General features: G+C 41.0%; 1 protein-coding gene across 1 annotated transcript in view; it reads left to right on the top strand.

Annotated features, from left to right (window-relative positions):
- The window catches only part of ADAMTS12 (ADAM metallopeptidase with thrombospondin type 1 motif, 12), a 319,080-nt gene that overhangs the window by 36,078 nt on the left and 266,247 nt on the right, over positions 1-16,755 (top strand). The gene's annotated exons all lie outside the window — the stretch shown is intronic.

Raw genomic sequence — 16,755 nt, forward strand, 5'->3', positions numbered from 1 at the left:
GTGATTGGATCCAGATATTCACTGTCGTTGACCTGTCTCCTTGGTTTTGTTTTGTCATATTCCACACATTCTTTTAAGCTTTGTTTCACCAAATAATCACACACTTGAAGAAGGACCAACCAGGAAAGCCTCTGCAGAAGCTAGGAAGGTAATGGGAAGTGATCCCAAGCCCAGGAATCCCACTCGGCTGGAAAACAAAGGCATCCTTGCCCTAAGGGGTCAGATTCCTATAAGAAATGGATGCTTCTCAAGAATTTCTTGGTGTACCCAAGTGGTAGATTGTCCAGAGGAATTTGTTTATTTGTGTGGGTGTGGCGAGCAGAGCTCTTACGAGGACTTTCTCATAGCACATATTTGGAATAGGTGATTAAAGGCAGCAACTCAACCGAGGCTGACCCCCCACCCCTTCCATCACTGCAGGTCAGTCCATCCCTCCTTCTGGTGAATCTGTCTCCAAAGTACATTGCAAGTCCTTCTCCCCCTGCCCTGCACCACCCCCATCCCCGTATCTGTCCACTCCCCACTCCAGCCCAGCTCCCCGCTTCTGACCTAGTCTCATCCCTTCCCACGAGTCCTTTCACACGGACCAGCCAGAGTGACCTTTCTAAAGCCTACAGTGGGGCTTGTCTGTGTGCTTAAGCCCCCCGGGTTTCCCACTGTTTTTTGGCATGACCTCTCTCTGCAGACTCTGACCTTCTAGTCCTGTCCTACGAGCTGGCCCTCGAGGACAAGCTCCAGCCACCCTGGCCTAGGTGCCCCACGCTCTTCCCCACCCCAGGCCTATGTACATGCTGTTGTCTTTGGCTGGAACATTCATTACCTGTGTCTGGGTCCTTCTCATCCTACAGTTCTGAGCTTACCTCTCATCTCTGAGAGTCCACTGAGTGCTCTAGGTCAGTCTCTGCCCTACTCTTCTCCACTCTGTTTTCCTATTTCTTTCCTCCCCAGCTCTTTCCACAGAATACACTTTGTGCTTCTTCCCAGCTCTGCCTCATCGTCTGCCTTCCCCACTGTAATGGAGCTGCCTGCCAGGACAGAGAATTCCACATCCTGTTGACTCTTGTTCATCTCTGTTATATCCTTAATATCTACTTAATGTTAAATAAAGATTTGTCGAATGAATTTGTTCCCAGCCTTCCAGGTTGTACAGCTGGTTTTCATCCTTACCTCCCAGAAATGTAATACGCTACCGCTACCGCAATCTGGGTATTTGTATTTTAAAGGAGGTTGTTTGGACAAGGCTGGCACCAACTTGGCGTGTGAATAACCCCCTGGAGGATGTCAGAGTTTAGGGGAGGGACATATTCTAGGGGTGAGGAGCTGTCTGGGGCCTTTCAAGCCATTCCAGGTTGGCATTGCCCTCTCCTCCAGGCTGAGGGAGTCTTGTGGCTGGTGAACACCCTCCACCCCCCCTTTCCCCCACCAAACTGCAGTGGCCGTGGCCGCAGGGTTTCCAGATTCTCCGCTCATGTTCAATGCTTTGTGATAACTTAATGTGCTGGGGATGTAGACTTCAAGAAAACACAAAGAAAACCTGTAACATTTATATTTGTGCCGAGCTTTTGCAGCACATGTTGCCTGTCTCTCATTTGGGTCTTAGTACAAACTGCTTAGATAATAGATAGATGGATGTTACCTTCAATTTGATTCTGAATTCTTTGAGGGCAGAAAATCTTATACTGTTGTGAATTTTCTAATCCTGAGAACCTAGCACATATTTAATTTCTCCGAGCCTCAGTTATCTCAGTTCTAAAATGGGTATACTATTAATGATTGCCGTGGTCTCAATGTTTGTGTCCCCCCAAATTTATATGTTAAAACCCTAACCCCCAAGGTGATGGTATTAGGAGGTGGGAGGTGATTTGGTCATGGGGGAGAGCCCTCATGAATGGGATTAGTGCCCGTATAAAAGAGGCCCCAGAGAGCCAGCTTGTCTTCCACCGTGAGAGGGCACAGCAAGAAGGTACCATTTATGAACCAGGAAACAGGCCCTCACCAGCCCCCAAGTCTGCTGGCACTTTGATCTTGGATTTCCCAGCCTCCAGAACTATGAGAAATAAATTTCCTTTGTTCATAAGCTACCAAGTTTATAGAATTGTGTTATAGCAGCCCAAACAGAGTAAGACAATACTACTAATTTTGCAAAGTTAATGTAAGGATTAGGGATAATGTTTGTCAAGTCCTTACTTGGCACTGTGGGTTCATAGTAAATGAAGCTGTTGGTCACAGTCTGAAATATTGGTTCTTGGCGTGCTCATGGCCAAAGAATGACCAGACGCACAAAGTAAGACAAGCACAAAACTGAGGTTTATTGAGGAGAGAAAGATAAGATTATAAAGCAAGAGCAAGATACAGGTTTACAGAGCAAGATACATACGCCACAGATGATGACTGGACCCAGTGTCGTAGCAAAAGAGAGAGAGCAAAAAAGGGCATGGTTGTGGTCTGGGTCTTGTTTTATAGTGTCCAGATTGGGACCTCCCTTGTGGCTCAGATGTCACTATGGAACCACTTTGATTGGACAGTTGGGAGTTATATGATCTGAGTCTTACTGTGCATGCAACTCTCCCGTGAGCCTCTCTGAAAGCCCATTTGGGGGGCAGGTGAACTGCAACAGCACCCACTTTCATCCCTAGGAGACCCGAATCCCTCACTATCTACCTAACAAAGCTAATTTGGTCTTGTTCTTTCATTATTCACCAAATACTTATTGTGGACCCCGCTGGGGGTACAGTGGGATGGATGTGGCCTTCCTGCCTTCATGGAGCTTATGGCCCCAGGAGCTTTCAGACCAAAGCTCTGGTCTAACCAGGGTCTAACCCTGGCTGGGCCACTTATTAGTCGTGCAGTTCAGACAAGTAACTTCTCTGAGTCTGTTTTGTCATTTGTAAAAAATAGAATCGACTTTATAGGTTGTCCTGAGAACTAAAGGGATAGTATTTGAAAAATGTTTAACAACATTCCCGGGTTATGGGGAGTACTGATATTTACAGTCTATTGATATTATTTGGCAGGTGTTGCCACAGGGTCAGGTGATTTTCCTGCTCCTTTCTTGCTGTGCCACTGGGACTCCCCTGGTCCCCAAAATATTAAGCGGGTCAGAATTAGTCCAGTTTTCTACCACTGTCAGTAAGGCCTTGGGCCTTTTACTTGTGACCTAAATATGTGTTTGTAAGCAGGCATTTGAAAGAAGAAGTTTTGGCCAATAGCAGCACGTGTGTAGACACAGCTGGAACACAGTGTCCTTATCCTCCTGGAAACTGGTGACATCTGTCCTGAATTCACATCTGCCCAGGGAACTCCGGTGAAGTGTGTGTATGTGTGTGTGTGGTGGGGGGTGGTGAACAGGGGGTGATCTGGCTTTGCTGGGTGCACTTTGCCCTTCCGACTCCTCCAGTGGGGTCTCATGGAGAAGGGCAGGCCCCCTGGCGTCTGGAGTGCAGGCTGAGAGTTTTCGCAGATGGTTGTGGGTTCCTGAGTGAGCAGTAGGTCATTCTTTAACACAAACCTGACAGTTAACTCAGTCAGCATGTGGCTTTAAAGGAAACTCTCACTGTTTCTTAAGAATGCTAAAAACTCATTTTTAATCAGTTTAAACTTATTTAAGTAAACTTCATTGTTTTTTCTAAATATAAAAATAACATATCTTATTGTAGAATATTTGAAACACTCATAAAAATACTAAAGAGAAAAGTGAAAATTGCCCCTCATCCCACCACTGAAAACACCTTGGTGCATTTAGTCCCTGTTAGGGGGCTGTATTGTGTCCCCCCAGAAAAAAATTCATGTTGAAGTCTTAACCCCCAGTACCTCAGAATGTGACCATATTTGAAGATAATGTCATTAAAGAGTAAGTTAAAATGAGACCCTAATCCAGTATGACTGTGGTGCCTATAAGAAGAGGAAGTTTGGACACAAAGGCTTACAGAGGGAAGATGGTATGAGACACGGGGAGAAGATGCCATCAGCAAGCCAAGCAGCCAGACCTGGGACATCCTTCCCTCACAGCCCTCAGAAGGACCCAACCCTGCCGACGTCCTGATCTCGGACTTCCAGCTGCCACAACTGCGAGAGGATAAATTTCTGTTGTTTAAGCCACTCAGTCTGCGATACCTTGTTGTGACAGTGTTAGTAAACTAACATAGTCCCATTTTTTTTCTAAGCACGTATAGTTAATAATTTACACATTTTATGTGTATAGTTTTGAATCCTATTTTTTATTTGATACCATAAGCATTTCCCATGTCATTAAATTTTTTATAAATTTATTTTTCTGGCTACAAAAGACTTCATTGAATGGCTGTACCACTGTCTGTTTAACTGTTCATGTAGGATTGGACCTTTTTTGGGAGAGAGTTTGCAGGTGGAGAGTATTGTAGAGTGAATTTATTTTTCTTCCTGGGTTGTATCCACTCTCCATTGTAAGGCATTTAATTTCCTAGCAGATACAGTCTGATGCACCTTTTATATCTGAATCCAATACAGTTTGAGATATAATATTTTAGCTAAAGAGTTCTAGGGAGACATTTTTTAGAGACATAAAGACTTTGGGCTGGTCCTTGAGAGGTGAAAATGAAACACTCTTTGTTTCTGAGAAGGAAAGAGAGATGATGCAGCTGACAAAGTCCCTGAACTCCTCTGGAGAGGTGGCTGTGAGACTCCACGTTGCAATGACTATGACCTTGTGTGTCCTTGCTGTGTGACTACCTCGTCACAGATTAAGAAATGCTTGTCAGAGCTTGGTCTTTTGAGCTTATGTCTAATGAAGCCATTTTGCGCAGTGACTTACGAACTAAAAAAGCAAGTACTGTTATGCGGTCTGAGGTGTACTTAGAACTTACTGGAACAAGGTTTTTCAAGTAGAAATTTTGTTTCCTCCCCTCCCCTCTGTCATCCCATCACTCTAGTTATTTCTCTTTGTCATCTCACACTAATTCCTGTGTGCCCTTATGAAATGATGGTGGCAGTGACTCACATCTTTTGCTTTTATTTCATGGTGACTTATGCATGGCTATTGTATTACTGGAAAATCTATGATTAGAGAGAAACAACGATATTCTTGGAATCTGTGCTAAAAAGAAGAACTATGTTGACTGAATTTAAAAATTAAATTCAAAGGGTAGGAAATAAGCAAGTTGTCTTTCTTTCCTTCACTTTTTGACATAAGGCCAATTTTTTCGGTGTGGTCTGTGCCTCTCATGGCTGTCTCTCATGCATACATAGAGTCAGAGGGAATGAGTCTTATATTTATATTGATGTAAATGGAAGCAAAGTATGGGTTATAGTTAAAGAAGGGGAAACGCAGCTCTTTATAACTATCCTTTCAAATAAATCAATGTTGTATCATTGTCCTCAAACCAAACTATGCCAAGGGAAAACACCACCATCTCTCCAGTGCTGAGTGGAAATTCTCTTTTGGAACATGCACAATACCAGGTGGTAGAAATCATACACATGATGTGTGTTGCAGAGTTTTTAATACCTAACACATTTGCTTGCACATTAGTTGAATGGAACTCAATTTGAATCTGAATTCAAGAAGAGGAAATTCTATTTTGTGTTTGAGAAAATTCCAACTACACTGATTGTTTTCATATTGTAACTTTAAATAGATGTATGATGCCCATACCAAAAGTTTTATTTTCCCCTCACAAAATGTTCATTTATTTATTAGGTAACTCTCCTTGCAAAGCAAATAATCAGGTAGGAATTGTTCTTGTAGTGCAGATGAGGAAACTGAGGCATGGTAAGCTTGTGGACTTTGATAGAGCTCACACAGTGAGTCAGGGGCACAACTTGGAAAGAATAAAAGACCTCATTCCCATACAATTACTCCAATCACCAACCTACACACCCTCCCACAGACTCCCAGATTTTGTCTTTGGAAAGTAAACTGCGATACTGTTCTCACCTCTTCCATGAAACCTACCAGATAGGTTTAGCAACAGGTCATGAATGACAGTATTGCAGATCACTTGAATTATAAACCTGGAACCTACAGAAAATACTGCATTCTTCAGAAGGGGAGGAACTGTGCTTCGTGCCAGCTACCTTGCAGGGACCCTGTGAATCCCCTATCTCCTAGTGTTAGCTCTCCTTGTTTTATCATTCCTGGCAGGACACTCTCTGGGTGTCAGGAGATCTTTGAGAGGACCTGCCCACTTCTAGAGTCTGCAGTAGCCTTGGCCATGGGGCAGGGCTTTCACGACTGTCTCTGCTACCTGGAGTTTTCAACTTTGGGAGCCGGTCATTTGCGATGGCAATATATTTTGTTCCTTGTGAAGGCAGGAAGGATAATAATCATGAAAAGCAGCCAGAATAAAGAGGAGATAATTAAGGGGTCAGTGTAATTTCACCTAATATTCTATTAGTAATTAACAGCACAGTAAATGTGCATTGAGCTTGTCACAATCCATGTGGTTTGGGAAGTGAGAAATCATCCAGGATGAGGAACAACTGAAATTTGGAAGCAGAAACCTTCAGTTGGAATCAACGATGCACCTCCTACTATTAGTATTTAAAATGCAATAAGACAAGCAAAATATTTGTCTGAAGCAGCTAGACTGATGTTTGGGCTAGTTCATGAAGAACCTTTTACAGGAAAGCTAGACTTACTATCACTGTTTATTTTTGCTGGGCAGGTAACTCACCATCACTGAAGAGGTAATATAGCAGAGTGGTTTTAGCAATGGGTTCTGGAACCAGAATGCATGGATTTGAATCCCAATTCTGTCATCTTTTCATTGCATGATCTTAGACAAGATATTCAATCTCTGTAATCTTTTTATGCCTCAATGACCTCATCATTAATAAGGAGATATAAATAGTAGCTCATTTATAGGGTATGGATTCAATGAGTTAATATATACTACATGCTTAAAAAAGTGTCTGGTATATAGTTAACATTCTCTATTGTTTGCTCCTATTATTATTGTAGTTTTTTTCCCACTTTCTTTCTGGTGTGTCATGTTGAATTAAGTGTGTATTCGTGTATCTTCTTAGCTTTGGCCAAAAAAAAAAAAATTGAAAAAAAAGTGTGTATTTGTGCATTGGTATGTACTTGGTAAATTAAGTGTCTGTTTGTAGAATATCCATGATGGAAATAATTTTTAAAATGAAGTTAAGCCAGAAACCAGAGGCATTAAATCAGCACCTGCCAACTGTTGGGATATGGGTTTCTTTTATGAAAACTGAAGAAAAGCCAGAATTCTTTAACAAGTGGCTTTAAAGTTGTTAGGATCCCCTACCCTCAGACTATTTTTGTGTTTTATATCAACTGGCTGCTTTGTTGGTCGGCTGACCATTTTTTGATTATCTTCTCTTTTGAATATAAATCTAATCATGTAATTGGGCTTGCCTTTTGTAAAATTGTCATATAGGTCATTCATATTCCAGTCGTCCTACCCTTTTTGCCTTTTTTTTTTTTTTTTTGAGACAGAGTCTCACTGTGTTGCCCGGACTAGAGTGCCGTGGCGTCATCCTAGCTCACAGCAACCTCAAACTCCTGGGCTCAAGCGATCCTTCTGCCTCAGCCTCCCGAGTAGCTGGGACTACAGGCATGCGCCACCATGCCCGGCTAATTTTTTCTATGTATTTGTAGTTGTCCAATTAATTTCTTTCTATTTTTAGTAGAGACGGGGTCTCGCTCTTGCTCAGGCTGGTTTCGAACTCCTGAGCTCAAACAATCCGCCTGCCTCGGCCTCCCAGAGAGCTAGGATTACAGGCGTGAGCCACTGCACCCAGCCCCTTTTTGCCTTTCAACCCTTTGTATCACCTCTATCCTCCAAGTGGAGCCAGCTGCACCATCGCTCTCAGGAGCCCTGCTGGGCCACTTTACTCAGGTCTACCTTCCTCATAGATCCTTCATCTTCTCTCCAAAGTTGTCCCGCCCTTTCTTCCTTAATCCACCAGAGTCTCATTCCCAAAGGGTGGCCAGAAATGGCTGTCTCATTCCCTTCCTGAATTTGATTTATACCCGGTAACACTGACTTCTCTTCCAGTCGGGGTCCTCTGGCTTGCCTTTCTTCATCTGTTCAGAATTCTAACATTGTGTGAGTAAGAGGTATGGGCTGACCAAGAAGGTTATGGAGAGGGCTCCCTGGATGTCACTGAGGAGCCTTGGGGCTGTTTGCCCTCCTTGAAAGGGCCTGGGTTTTTCATCTCTGCTGCCAGATGGATTACTCAGTACAGAGAGGGTGAATTCTTTGAGAATTGAGCAAGGCTGGTTGATATTACAATGAAACTAGAAAGGGCCATTTTCCAGGGAGGCTTTGTACTTGCTAACCATGGCTGCTTAGTTCAGTGGAATCTGCTCTTAGATCTGTGGGGGAATTGTTTCCAGGGAATGAGTTCAAGGGAACGGAGAGGCCCACAGAACAACATGCCTCTGGAGGAATTAATTAGACCCAAGGGGGTTAAAGAAGGCAGGGGCAGCCCAAAGGCCAATGGTCAGATCCTCCTTCTATGTGCTTCCTGGGAAATCATTTCTGAACTTCCAGGATGAATTAGAAGTTTAAGGGAGAGGTCATAGCAGAAAGCTAGTTGTGTGCTGCTTTGCAAAGGTGGGGAGGGAAGGTCCTGGCTGGTAAGAAGAGAAGAGAGATAGAAAACCTTCCTTCAAATCTTTAAAAAAGAGTAGTGAGTAAGCAGTGAAAGGTCCTGTCTGGCCAAAGCCTGGCTAATCAGGCAGGCCAGGATGCCCCACCTCTGAGGCTAAGTCCTGCGGCAGGCTTGAGCGTCTTTCCTCAGGTTATACACTCGGGGATGCCAGCGTGGGGAGGAGGTGCATCTCGTGAGTGTGAGCCTTTGAATGGGTTCTTCTCCCATTTGGCATGCTACAGCCTAACTATGTGCACCATCTGTTTATCTCATGGGACCTTGTTAATTTTGTGAGGAAAGAGATTTTAAGATGGAATGGGCCTGTGTTGGAGCAGAACGTGTCCAGAGCAATGTGGCTAATGCCAGCTGCTAAGGTGACCAGGGCTGACATGGTGCACGGCAGCATGGCCCTTTCCTTCTCATCCCCCAAGTGGGAAAGAACTCCAGTTTTCAACAGAAGAAGAGAAATCATGGGTTAGCAATTATAGCACAGAAGCCAAAGAGGATGTTCAGGACAATATCCACTGCCATGGACCCTTCCTTTTTCCTCCTCTTACCACCAAGCTCGTGAATCACTGCATCAGGCCCTCTGCCCGAGGAGGGTGGGATCACTTTGGCTTCCCAGGCCAAGCCACATCCACATTTCTCAGCTGACTTCTCCCCAGTGTGGACTGTTGAGCAGACGTGTTAATAAAACTGCCCCACAATGTGGAGTAAAACAGAACTAGAGGGTCTCATTTAAATATGGACCCTGGGTGGATTAAAGACTGAAATGTGAAAGGTAAAAATATGAAGCCAATAGAAGAAAATAAAGGTTATATTTTAGTAACTTAATGGTAGGAAAATATTTCTTAATAAAGATCCCAGTAAAGCACAAATTGTAAAGCAAAACATTGAAAAATATAGTTATATAAAATTAAGGATTCTTGAGTTAACAGAAAGATAACACAGTGGGAGATACCAGAGAAGAGTCTGGTATCTAAAAGACATAAGGACATACTAGAAATCAATAAGAAAAAGATGGAAGAATCTCTAGCAAAGTATGAGTAGGCAGTTCCCAAAAGAGGAGACCCAATATGTAAAGTGATACTCAAACTCATTGATTCAGAGATATGCAAATTAAAAGAACTAGATATTGCTTTATACCTGGGAGATTAACAAAGATTAAGAAATTGGTAATGTTAAATGTTGGCAGAGGTAGAAAACAGGACCCCTTGCACTGCCAGGGGAGTAGCAAAAACTACCATTTGGAAGAGAAATTTGAGAGTGCATAGTCAGATGGAGTATTCACATAGCCTATGACTCAACGATCCTTTTCCTGGGTATATACCTTAAAGGAATTCTTAGACGGGATCAGGAGGAAACTCAAATGATGGATGTTTATCACAGTGCTGATTTTGATACAGGGACTTGAAGACCAACTTATAAAAAGCATAAATAAAAATGTAGTGAATACATACTATGGAATATTTTGGAGCACTTAGGAGGAACTCATTAGATATACCTACAGCAAATGGATAGATGTTAACAAGATATAACTGAGTGAAAAAGAGACAATAAATAGCATGGCATTTATGACACAATACTATTGATGTAAAGTAGACTACATAAACAAAACAAGAATATATATTTTATTTATATATTTTCCAAAGACATACCCAAAGTCAAGAGTACATGTCAAGCACAACAGAGCACTTTGCTTATGGGTAAAGGGGAATGAGGGAGGTGTGGATAAAAGAAAATTTGCAAGATGTGTTCATTAAAAATTTTCTAGGCTGCCAAGATCTCATCCTTATTTTAAATCTTGACTTGGTTTGGGAGTAAATATATCATAGTATGCACCATGAGGAACCTGATATTGGCGTGAATACAATGAACAACGGGCAGTTCTTGCTATAGAGGAAGCCACCTGACGCTTATCTAGCTGAAGTCAGTGTCCCAAACACCAGAAAACACCATGTTCTTGTGGGTGACTTGACTTTGTCAGGCTGCCTCATGTGTTCCCCATAGCCTGCCAAGGATAGCAGGTGCCTTCTCGAAGGGTGGGGTTGATGTCGTTCACAACTAGCTTTGAAGAATCCCCTTTCAGTTACATTTTCTGGGTCCTCCTAGCTTGGGGCTGTTTTCTTGTCTTTCTGGATGCTCAGCCTTCTTCTGCATCATCTGCTAGCTCTGTCCTTGGCTTGGGATCAGAAATGCAGCCACTTCACTGTATAGAAGAAAGTTCCTGCTGGAGAGAAACGTCAAGTTTTTTTGTGAGTCCACTCTCAAGAGTTGTCAACAAGTGCTACATCTGCCCATCTCTTTTTCTGCAAAGTAGTCCTTTTGGAAATACATGGAATATAAAATATGAGCTAGAGGAAAGACTTTATGAAGCCAGAGTAACTTGAGAATTCATCTGTTTAACTCTATTTATTCAAGGAGTAATATCAGTAATTTAGTTACCTGATACTGTTACTATTAGTTGCTTTTGTGACTTTCTAGGGAAATAGATGAAACTGAAAAAGCACATGAGAACCAAAGGAAAAGCCCTCTGGCATTCAGACTTTGGACTTGATGGTTTCAATTAGTTTCTACAGGTTTTAAGAAGCACCTACACAAAGTTAGAATGAGAATTCAAGTTGTCTTATTCTATATCTCATCCTACCTGCTATGGACTGAATTGTGTCCCCCCCAAATTTATATATTGAAATGCTAATCCCCACAAAGCAACTCTTTAGAGATAGGTCTTTAGGAAGCAATTAAGATCACATTAAGTCATAATAGTGGGGCCCTAATCCAGTAGAATTTGTAGTCTTATAAGAAGAAGAGAAGCACCTGCTGTCCTACCCACGTGCATGCACTGGGGAAGGCCACGTGAGGACAAAGCAACCATCTGCAAGCCAGAAAGAGAACCCTTGCTAGAAACCGAGTCCTGCCAGACCTTGATCTTGGACTCTTCAGCCTCCGGAACTCTGAAAAAATAAATTTCTATTGTTTAAGCAAAAAAAAAGAAGCACCTATTTATAATTATGTGTGTATGATATAATGGTATAGCGTTTTTCTAGGCCCCTCACCATGGCTTCAATCAAAGTAGTTCTCTTCCTAACAATTTCATATATTTATATTTCTGGGTAACTTTTCCTTGAAGCCAAGCTTTCTGAGAACCTGATGCTAGAATCTGTTTTTACTTTTAATTATTCTGCTTCGTATTTCTGTATAATTCACAAGTTGATTTTTACAAGTCACAAAATACAGAACTCTCAATAGAAAACAATAGCTAAATGTTTATATGCTAGGAGTTGTACAAAATAATGTATGTGAATGATAATCAGGGATGGGAAAATTTTTTGTGGGTGAAAAGCCCCACAGTAAATATTTCAGGCTTTCAGAGCCATGCAGTGTCTATCACAACTACTAACTCTGCTGCTGTGGTGTGAAAGCAGCCCTAGACTACATAGATGAAGGGCTATGACTCTGTTCTAATAGAACTTTATTTACAGGTGGGCCAGTTTTGGCTCATGGACCATGGTTTACCAACCTTGGATTATATCATTTAATCCTCATAAGAACCCTATAGGTAGAAACTGTTATTATTATCCTCATTTTACAGATGAGGAAACTAAAGCCTAGAAGGGTTAACTAGTTTATCTAACGTCACACAGCTAAAAAGTGGAGAAGATAAGATTGGCTTTTCCAGTGTGACTCCAGAACTCAGTTTTTATTCCTTGAGCTGTAAATTTTCCTGACTACCACTAAGGAAATAATTCAGTGGAAAAACATTGGAGATCTTGTATTCTGGTATTGTGGATGACTAGAAAATATAAGCTTCCTGAGCGACAAGTATGAAGTTCCAGCTGTAACTTCTAATCCATTTCTTTGACATAAATAAGACCGGCTATTCTCTACTCCTAGCTCCCTAAAAGACCTGGTCCTGGTTGATGGTCAAGATGTGGTTTCATCAGGCTTGATTCTGAAAGTGCTGCCCAAGACCCACTTGTCAGCCCTGAGCAGCCCCCCAAGGGGCTGATAAAGGACTCATTTGTCTTTATGAGGCAAATGATGCATATAATTCCATAGACTTTAATTTTTGTGGATGACTGAGAGCTATTTAATAGCAACCAATTATGTGAGTTATTAAGGGTCATTCAATTTTAGTATTCACAAACCAAAATTAGTACATCACTGGAGCTTATTATGGACTTTAATTTGGTATTTTACTAAGAAGCCCAGTTTCCCTGTAATGTCTGGCAGCATTGCAGAGGTCCCAGCACCATCCAAATACATAGATGGCTGCAGCTTTGCGGTTTTTGGACAGAAATCTACTATCAAGGTGGTACTTAGCTGTTTGTTTTTATTTGCTACTCTTTTTTTTTTTAACTATAAATTGCTCTTAGTTTAGATTTGTTATTATTAATTTCATTTGTTATTTGTTATATAGTTAACCAAATAATGTGTAGAGGTACACATTGTCTTCAAGAATATTTTTGACATATGTTTTCAGACAATTAGACTTAAAGGAATATATGTGTGTGTGTGTGTGTGTGTGTGTATTTTGAGATGAAAATAGAATTACCCATACTCTATTGTTCAAAGCTTTGTATATAATCTCCCTCAAATTTGCTAGCATTATCACTATTTTTTCCATTAACATTTTTTTATAAAGTAGGTAAGTTAGGTGAGCTATAAATCTTTTGCTCTCACTGATCAGACTATCATTTAAAAGACTTTAAGTTCCATGGCTCAGGAAGAAAAATTCTTCTTTTCTGAGCATACTATTGTAGACCTTGGCAAGAGACATAAATTGAATCACTACTTTTCAAAAAGGAAAACTAGAAAAAATAATTTATTTTTTGACTTCCCTTAGAAATGTCCCTAACTCTTATCATCAACAAATCATCTGGGGATACTAAGGTGAAAATATCGTGTATTTTCATCTTCCTGTTTTTAAGAACGGCTTTAAAAAAATATCTCCTAACCATAGTTTATACAACTGAGTCACACAAAATGATATGTCCAGCCTATTCAACTATGGCAAGGTAGGGATCTGTTCCAGTCTGGAGTTTTCTAAATCCAACTTGCAGAGGTGACCTGGCATAGCCATCTCCTCTAGACCAAGCTAAATTCTGGTTTGGAATTGCTCTCTTCTGCTTACGTAATTGAGGACCTACATAACAAAAATGCTGCTGGCAAGATCTCCACATAACAGTTGAGCAAAAACTCATAGGGAAAGAATTGCTTGAGGTGGTCCCACTTTCTCTCCCACTTAGAGAGTTTTCATGCAATAATATAACATAATAATATAATACAGTATTACTTCTTCCTCAATTAATATGCTGAGCAAACAACATACATTTTAGAATTACTCATTGGAAATTATCTGATCTTTCTTTGCAAAAACGAAAACAATTCTGGTCATATAAAAGTTTTAAAGTACTACATCTTGATCAAATAATTTTATACTAGTTAAGAACCTTGTATATTTTTTTCTTTAATTCCTTTTGGGTTTATGTGGCATCTGAAATAAAAATCTAGAGTATACAGACTTTCCTCTTGGCAGGGACTTCTGCAACATTCATTGCTCTGGCTATCCATGGGCTTACAGTCCTCAAAGTTTGGCCACTACCTAAACCACATATTCAGCCCAGTTTCCCTCTCTGAAGAGTTTGGGCCCACAGCACATCCATAGGTATCACCAGACTCCTGACCACTTACTGGTTTCTTTTAGGTACTCTGTGTTCTTGCATGTCGTCAGGAGGATTTATCTGGAATTTCAATAGGTGACTCGACTCTTCACATAGATAGAGGGATTTTCAGCAGGTTATGTGGAGCCTTGTCTGGAGATCCCCTTTATAGTAAGCTCTTTGATCATTTGAAGAGCAGACAAGATTGTGCAAACTGGATCTTTGTTTAGGCATGGAGGGAACCATGCTAATTTCCCTGGGAGCCCTATTAAGATGTATTTGCTAGCTACTTTGACACATAGCTGCCAAATCTTAGTGGCTAATCACAAATTTTATTTCTTATTTACATCATAGCCCAGTCTGGGTCAGCATCTTTTGTAGATAGCTATCCTCCAAAAAAATGGCTTTCCTTCGAGTGGTAACTCAGGAATCCCGGCTTCTTCATCACGTACCTTTGCCATGTTGAGGTCCCTTCACTTCCCACTCTGCTGAAAAGCTGCTATCAAGGTGTGAGCTGGAATTTTCTATGAGATTTTAGAGGCCAGCCTAGCCATAATTGTATAATTTCCCAGAGCGGGGGATGCCGGGAAGTTGTCTTGTGTGCCTAGAAAGAGGAAATGGGATTGGTGAACATCTAGGCTGTCTCAGCCACAAATACCGTCACAAGGCCTTTCTTCCCCATTTGTACTCCTCCTCAGGCAACCAGCAGGGGCCTCTCCCTCATGTGTTACCCCTGCTCTGGATGAAGGCAGTGACTTCGAGCGGAGGAATCTATTTTTTAGGCATAATTATGTTATTACTGCCTACTTGTTTTTTATTTTTATAATGACTAAATTGCCTCATTAAAGCTTGCAAAAATGTAAACTTGGGGGCAGTTTCCTCTTCTAAAATGAACTGACCAAATGATCTTTTAACAGAGAAGGGTGCCTACCTTCAAGGGCAGTTGAGGCCCAGAGCTCTTCATTGGGGTTGCTCCAAACCCATCAGTCACCCCACTCTGCTCCCTTCCTCTGGAACATGGCATCATGGAAGGGTAGCATAGAGGTCATGGGTTTGAGTCCTGACTCAGGCTTAAACTGTGTGACCTTGAGGTTAAATGAAATTAACCATAGAAAGCCCTAGCCCAGTATCTGGACTATAGTTCTTAGTATATCTTAGTGTTTGTTATTATCCAGTGTTATTGAGAAGGAAGAGCTTCTCTCTTCAGTGTGTAAGTTGGCTCATGACCGTGATATGCTTGGATGTCTTTAATAATTTCAAACATTTTCCCTCAAGCTTTATTGAAATATAATTGACAAGTAAAAATTGTATATATTCAATATGTACAATATGATGATTTGATATATCTATACATTGTGTGATGATTGCCACAAATTAATCAACATCCATTGATTATTTTTCTTCATGCTCTCTCTCCTCTGCCCCACTTCACCCTCGTTTTTTTATTTTAAGATGAGACCCCTATTTCAATCAGATGATTCCTTCTCATTCTTCTCATTGAGGAATCTCAAGATTGTTTCTTCCAAACTGACTCACAAAGGCATATGACATATTTTATTTGGGTTGCCTAATACTGAAGATAAATCAAACCCAATAGGTCAAGTATCGGGAGTTTTCACCTAAAAATGTGAAGTTTGTGTTTCTCAAAAAACCCTAGAAAATTTCACAGCAATTTCTCTGCATGATAGTGAGGCCAGTCAAAGGAGGCCAAGTCTCCTTCTCTTTACTGGGGTGAACCCTGACTGGCACTGTAGCCCCCACCAATTCCTGTCTTTTTTTTTTTCTGACAGTAAACCCAACATGGAGCAGTCACCATTTATCATTATACTTGTACCTTGTTGTCTAGTAATAATTGTTGAAGGATATTGTTTCTTTCATGAACAGTTATATGAAAAAGAGAGAAAAACAAAAGTAGACCCATGGTGTTCAATGTATCATGAAAATGGGAGGAAGCACAATTCTTTGTGAAAGTGAAGACCATTCCTGCCTCTGATTCTAGAGCATGCACCAATTTTGAAAGCATAAAAGCCAGCATGCTTCAGTCATTTATGTCACTGGTTTGGCTCTGAAGGTAATTGAGCTTGCCACCTGGGGAGAAAAGATAGTGCAGTCAACATTCTGGGCAGTCTGAAGGAGGCTTTTGTATTTTTCTTGATTGAATTTAATAGCTGTGCAGTGACATTTCTTAATTTTTTTTTTAGAGCCATGGTTTCCTTTTTATTTTTCAGTATGAAGAGTAGTCCTTTTAAGTGTCAACCAATTTTGTAGACCTCCCTCATAATAATACAAATAATTATAGTATCTTTTGATTTTTGGATCAAAGAAATACATATATGCTCAAGGATTTGAGGGTTCTTTTAAATTTTGCTGCAACCCTCCAGTGTTTTGTAGCTGATACATTAAAAAGCACATGATGTCCAGAAATTCCCTTTTCATTGGGAATTTAGGGACTTGTGGAGAAGACCATGGAGATTGAAAGAGGTCTTATACAGAG

This window comes from Propithecus coquereli, unplaced genomic scaffold (assembly GCF_000956105.1).
Source record: "Propithecus coquereli isolate 6110/MARCELLA unplaced genomic scaffold, Pcoq_1.0 Scaffold154, whole genome shotgun sequence".
Taxonomy (NCBI): domain Eukaryota; kingdom Metazoa; phylum Chordata; class Mammalia; order Primates; family Indriidae; genus Propithecus; species Propithecus coquereli.